The 7,141-nt window shown below is 41.5% G+C and overlaps 1 pseudogene; it reads right to left on the bottom strand.

The window, feature by feature from the left end:
* Window positions 1-465: 465 nt before the first annotated feature.
* Window positions 466-1,037, bottom strand: LOC144217157 (juxtaposed with another zinc finger protein 1 pseudogene; annotated as a pseudogene).
* Window positions 1,038-7,141: the final 6,104 nt, after the last annotated feature.

Here is a 7,141-nt window from a genome sequence, read left to right as displayed (position 1 = left end):
TTGTTCTCTCTCCCTCTCTCTGCCCCTCTCCAGCTTGCTCTCTAAGTAAATAAATAAACTAAAAAAAAAAAATTAAAAAACAAACAAGAAAACAAAAAAATAAAAATTAACTCAAAATGGAGTAGACTTAAATATAAGACCTGAAACCATTAAGACCTCCTAGAAGAAAACATAGGATCCAATTTTATTTTGTTTTGGGGTAGATGTGCTGAAGAACCTAGAGCTTTTTCTGCTTAGCACCTTATATCAAAGTAAGGAAAATGAGTATGATGATTACATGGGTAAATGTACCAATCATTAACTCTACAAAGATACATCTTTCCCAAATTACAGAAAAAAATTTAAAGCACGTGTTTCATTCTTTAAAGGGCTGCTGAGCGTTTCCCTTTTGAGAAACGGTGGCTGTTTCCAAAATCAGCAACAGCTGGAGAGGATTTATTGGCAGTTATGACCAGCATGTTATTGCTACATCTTCCCTATAATCTCAGCCAATGCCCCGGGATGAAAGTTGATTGTGTGGTGCCCCAAGCCCTGAGCCGTCTTGTAACTCTTACCATAAGGACATTTGAATGGTTTGCGGACACCAATCTGCAAGCATCCTTAGCGTGGTACTTCCTGCCATTCACCTTTTTACATCCAGGAACCAGGAAGGGGAAAGGCTTCTCTTCCCCTCCGTTCTCACACACGGAGCGGAGGATGGCTTCGGAGCATCACGATGGAGCTTCTGTGGTCAGGACTCATTGCTGCCCCACTCGTACCGCCTCCTCCTGGTGGTACTCTCCACCTGTTGGGAGTGCAGCTGCAGGATGAAGAGGAGAAGAGGATGGGTGGGGTCGCGGGGGCAGTGAGGCTTCCCCTGCGTGGACATATTCCTTCAAGACACTGAGCTGGAACAAGGTCAGCGAGAGCTTCCGTTGAACCTTCTTTGGGGACTGTGGCTCTTGGCGGGTGGCATCCGTTATGAATCTATTCATGTAACTGACAACAACATGGGTTGGCTGCTGTAATTCTTGTTGTTCTAAAACACTTGGATCCATACTGCATTGGGTGAGACTACCCAGCTAGCACTGTCACCTGCAAGCAATTTTTATTTATTTTAAAAATTTAAGTATAATGAATATACAGTGCTATATCAGTTTAGGTTTACAGTATGACCGTTCTCTACATTACTCACTGCTCATCATAAGTGTATTCTTAATCCCCTTCATCTATTCCACCCATCCCTCCACCCACTTCCCCTCTGGTAATTACCAGTTTCTTCTCTGTATTTAAGAGTCTGGTTTTTTGTTTGTTTCTCTTGTTTTGTTTCTTAAATCCCACATATGAGTGAAATCATAGGGCATTTGTTTTTCTCTATTTCGTTATACTCTCTAGATCCAACCATGTTGTTGCAAATGGCAAGATTTCATTCTTTTTTATGACTAACATTCCATTATGGGTCTGTGTGTATATGTGTATATACATCTTTATGTATATGTATCTTCTTTATCCATTCATCTATGGATGGACACTTGGGTTTATTCCGTATCATGGCTATTGTAAATAATGCTACAGTAAGCATAGAGGTGCATATATCTTTTTGAATTAGTGTCTTCATTTTCTTTTTGTAAATATCCAGCCATGGATTGACTGGGTCATATGGTAATTCTGTTTTTAATTTTGAGGAGCTTTAAAAATTTTTTTTAATGTTTATTTATTTTTAAAAGAGAGAGAGAGGGTGTGAGAAGGAGAGGGGCAGAGAGAGAGGGAACACAGAGTCTGAAGCAGGATCCAGGCTCTAAGATGTCAGCACAGAGCCCGACGCGGGGCTCGAACCAACGAACTGTGAGATCGCGACCTGAGCCGAAGACGGATGCTTAACTGACTGAGCCACCCAGGCACCCCTGTAATTATCTTTTAAATCAGATAGAAAGATAGAATAGTTACAAACTAGCAATACATTAATATTGACTTTTTAGTATATGTGCTGCTGAAATGAGCACAATATTGACTTCTTTATTTACTTATGTAGTTATCTTTAGTCTTCATGTGGACCTGAGTTATTTTATAGTGTCATTAGAACCTGAAGGACTCCCTTTAGCAGATCTTGTAGGCAGGACTTACCAGCAATAAACCCCATCTACTTTAGTTTATCTGGCAATATTTTAATTTCTCCTTTATTTTTTAAGAATCGTTTTGCAGGGAAACCTATCAGAGTGGTGACAGACCTATCTACTGAAACTTGGCAGGCCAGAAAGGAATGTGATGAACAGAAAAAATATGCAACCAAGAAGCCTCTATCCAGCAAGCCTGTCATTCAGAATAGAAGGAGAGATAAAAGTCTTTCCAAATAAACAAAAATTGAAAGAATTTGTCACCACTAAACCAGCCCTACAAGAAATCCTGAGGGGGAATCTCTGAGGGAAATGTTGCAAGGAATGCAAGATGCTAGAGACACCACCACAAGCATGAATCCCAGAAATGACACAATGACTCTAAACTCATATATATCGATAATAACACTGAATGTAAATGGACTAAATGCCCCAATCAAAAGACATAGGGTAGCAGAATGAATAAAAAAAACAAAATCCATCTATTTGCTGTCTACAAGAAACTCATTTTGGACTGGAGGACACCTTCAGATTGAAAGTAAGGGGATGGAGCAATATCTATCATACTACTGGAAGTAAAAAAAAAAAAGCTGGAGTGGCTATACTTATATCAGACANCCAGTAGAAAAAGAGAAATAATAAAAATCAGGGCATAAATAAACAATATAGAAACCAAAGAAACAGTTGAACAAATCAATGAAACCAAGAGTTGGTTTTTTGAACAAATAAAGAAAATTGACAAACATCTAGCCAGGCTTCTCAAAAAGAAAAGAGACAGCACTCAAATACACAAAATCATGAAGGAAAAAGGACTGATTACAACCAACCCCTCAGAAATACGAGCAATTATCAGGGAATACTATGAAAAAGTATATGCCAACAAACTGGACAACTTANACAATAAAAAAAAAAAAGAATTGTTGGGGTGGGGGGGGGGGGCAACACCTGGGTGGCCCAGTTGGTTAAGCATCTTACTTCAGCTCAAGTCATGATCTTGCAGTTCATGAGTTCGAGCCCTGCAGCAAGCTCGATGGTTGCTGAGAAATCAACTGTTAATCTTAGTGAGTCCTCTGTGACAAACTACTTCTCTCTTGCTGCTTTAGGAGTCTCTGTCTTTGGACAGATTGATTATCATGTGTCTCATTGTGGATCTCTTTGTGTTTATTCTATCTGGAGTTTGTTCAACTTCTTGAATGCGTAGATTCATGTCTTTCATCAAGCTGGGTGAGTTTTCAGCAAGTATTTACTGAAATATATATTCTGCCCCTTTCCTCTTTTTTCTGGGACTCCCATTATGTGTATGTTTGTAAACTTGATAGTATTCTACTGGTCTCCTAAGCTGTGTTCATATTTCTTCTTTTTGCTTCCATTTTTTATTATGGTAAAATATACATAAAAATGAAATTATTCATTTTTGAGAGACAGAGACAGAGCATGAGTGGGGGAGGAGCGAAGAGAGGGAGACACAGAATCCAAAGCAGGTTCCAGGCTCTGAGCTGTCATCATAGAGCCCGATGCAGGGCTTGAACTCACGAACCATGAGATCATGACCCGAACCAAAGTCGGATGCTCAACTAAGCCACTCAGGTGCCCCTAACATATACATAAAATTTAATACCTACCCATTTTTAAGTGTACAGTACAGTGGCATCGATACATTCATAATGTTCTGCAACTATCACCACCATCCATCTCCCTATCTCTTTTCCTTTTGTGAAACTGAAACTCTGTACTTGTATATGACTCATCACTTCTCTCTTGCTGCTTTCAAGATTCTTTGACTTTTTAAAGTTTGGTCATAATATGTCTTGGAGTGAATCTCCTTGACATCTTACTTGAAGGTCATGGAGCTTGGATGTTTATATTCATGTCTTTCATACAATGTTGAAGTTTTCAGCCATTATTTATTCAACTATTCTCTCTACCCCTTTCCCTCTCTTCTTCTGGAAGAGTCTCCCACAATGTGTTTGTTGATCCACTTAATGGAGTCACACAAGTCCCTTAGGCTCTGTTTCCTTGTCTTCAATCATTTTTCAGTTCCTCAGACTTAGTTCCATTGTCTTATCTTCAAGTTCGCTGATTCTTTCTTCTGCCTGCTCAAATCTGCCTTTGAATCCTTCTAGTGAATTTTTCATTTTAGTTATTGTACTTTTCAGAATTTCTTTTGGTTTCTTTTTAGCTTTTCTGTTGATTGATATCTCCATTTTGTTCATAATTTTCATGTTCTCCACATCTCTCATTGTTTTTTTTTTGTTTTGCTTTAGTTCTTTGAGCATCTTTAAGACAGTTGTTTTAAAGTCTGTCTAGCAGATCTACCATCTTTTTCAGAAACCATTTCTGTCGATTTTTCCCCTTGGAATGAACCTTATTTTGTTTCTTTGCATGCTTTTTTTTTTTTTAATTAAAAGCTGGACTTTTGAATCTAATAATGTGGTAGTCCGGAAATCAATTTCTTTCCCTTTACCAGCATTATTAAATCATCATCATCATTGTCATCATCATTATCAACACCATATTTGTTGTTTTGTAGGCTATTTCTGTGCCAAGGATTATCCTGAGGAATAAGCTTAGGGTCTCTTCAGTTCTATCCTGACCCTACACTTCCTCTGGGCATGTGCAGTAACTTTCTAATTTTCCCTGTATAAGCAGTTGCCTTTGAATGCTCTAGTCTTTGAATGCTCAGTTGCCTCTGAAGGCTCCCAAAAGGGGGTAAAGGAGAAAATTAGGGATGGGGGTGGGGAGTAAGTGTACCAGCTTTTAAATGTCCTGAAATTCTCATCAGCTGGAGGGGGAGGGCTTGCAACAAATGAAGGAAGTGCAATCACAACGGCTGCCGGCCTCTTGGTACCTCGGTGATCAGAAGCAGCAATCAGATATCAGAGCACAGATCCCCACTATTCAAGGATGGAGTCCTTTTTCCCTACCCTAATACTCACCAACTCGTGCAGCTGGCTCCAGGAATGCAGATACAGCTGCCTGCCACAAGGCCAGGGGTGGGGGCGAGGTAACTGCACCTGTACTAAGAGCTGAATTTGACCAAAATTAACCACAATTGACCATCCAAGACTCCCCCCTGGAAGTTGCAAATCTACAACAGACTCCAGGGTTTCAAAACCATCAGACCCATTCTGCCACAGAGATTGTCTAGGTGGAGAGATAGATTCCTGGTTCTTCCCACTCTACCATCTTCCCCAAATCCTGTTCATTTCTTTATTATTTCTTACTGATGTCCTCTATTTGGTGACACATCATTCTAACGGTTTCCTTTAGCTCTTTGAGTATATTTAAAATCGTTGATTTAAAGTCTTTAGTAAAAGGGCAGCTGGGTGGGTCAGTTAAGCATCTGACTTCGGCTCAGGCTCATGAGTTTGAGCCCCGTGTCAGGCTCTGCATTGGCAGAATCCTTGCTTGGGATTCTCGTTCTCTCCCCTCTGCCCCTCCCCCACTCGCACTTTCTCTCAAAATAAATACATAAAAAAATTAAGTCTTTAGTAAATATGTGTATACTTCTTCAAAGATGGTTTCTACTAATTTTTTTTTTCCTGTGGATGGGCCCAACCTTGTTTGTTTACATGCCTCAGAACTTTTTTTTTTGCAGATAACTCGGCATTTTTATATTATCACAGAGGAAGTCTGGAATTGGACTCTCCTCGTCCCCCAGGGTTTATTGCTGCTTGTAGTTGCCTGTTTGGTGGCTTTTCTCCACTGATGTTTGTAAAGTCTGTGTTCTTTGTTGGGTATGGCAACTGAAATCTCTGTTCAGTCAGCCGAATGGTGAGTCACTATAGACTTCCTTAAAAGCCTGAAAACCAAGGTAAGGGGAGGCAGAAGGGGAGAGGGAAGCGGAAGGGGAAGGAAAGGTGGGAGGGGAGGGAGGGAGGGAGGAAAATCACCCAGTCTGCAGATGGACAGCTGTCTTGGGACACGCCTTCAACACTCAGACTACAACTGTTTTAGCCCACACTTCGTGCTTGCACAGAGCCTGAAGGTCAGCCAGAGGTGAGAGTTTAAGGCTTTCTTGGGTCTCTTCTGAGCAGGTGCTCAGCCCTGTGCAATCCCGTGCCCTTCATATGCCCAGGAACATGTGGCAGCTTTTTCAATCCTTTCCCCCCTCCAACCCCTGATGTATCTCACTCTCCAGCCTTCCCTCCCAAGCTTTTAATGGCATCACTGTTTGCCCCGACAGGAGTGGCTAATACATTTGCCTTCAAACTTTCTCAACAACGGTCCCTCTGTTCCGAAGAGCTCTGAATTGGGTAAAATGAAGGTACGTCCTTTGAGCCATCCTTCAAGGAGCCAGTAAACAGGTCCAAACAAATAACCATAGTTATCTGAGAACAGTATTCTACTCCCACTGGTACCAGGAACATGTACCAGGAGTGCAGGCTATGATCTTCAAGGCTATCAGGAAGCGGGTAACGAATGGGACCAGGGTAAGGCATGATTCAGCCATGTTTTGGTGGTGGTGATGGGGGTGTGGGGGGTTGTGTTGTTTTGACTGCCGATTTTCTGGGTTGCCATAAACTTTGGATTATCTTCTAGAGTTCCAATAAAGTTGATTCTGACAGTTTTTGCCAATTTCTCCTCTGCTTTCACGGAGGAAGAGACTTTTGGAGCTCCCCATGCCACCATCCTGTAGACATCTGCTGGCTTTTTCTTTTTGAGCTGAAAGGAAAACTTGGTTACTTTCAAGGGTTTTGTAAAGCAAAGACAACCATGCTTGCAAACTGTAGAGGAGGGAGCTGATTTTAAGGCCACACGGTTCTAAGCAAGAGTTAATGTGCCACGTTAACAATGCGGACTTCTCCTTTGATTAGACCCTAGCATCAAGGTGTATTACCTTATGCAATTAGCAAAATATGTATTCCTTTCATGCACTAGTAGGGGCACAACTGTCACGGGGTGCCTGGCTGAGACATGGCGTCAGGAAGGGTCTGGACACTGCCGGGTGCAATGAGCACAGAGAGATGAGCAGGAGGCCCCACCCAGGACAGCTTCTAGAAGCAGAACCCTCCAGAACCCTGCTCCAGAGCAAGTCCCCGGAAGTC

Source organism: Crocuta crocuta, unplaced genomic scaffold (assembly GCF_008692635.1).
Source record: "Crocuta crocuta isolate KB4526 unplaced genomic scaffold, BGI_CrCroc_1.0 scaffold139, whole genome shotgun sequence".
Classification (NCBI taxonomy): domain Eukaryota; kingdom Metazoa; phylum Chordata; class Mammalia; order Carnivora; family Hyaenidae; genus Crocuta; species Crocuta crocuta.
The sequence above is the reverse complement of the archived record's forward strand: the minus strand, read 5'-3'. Positions and strand labels throughout refer to the sequence as shown.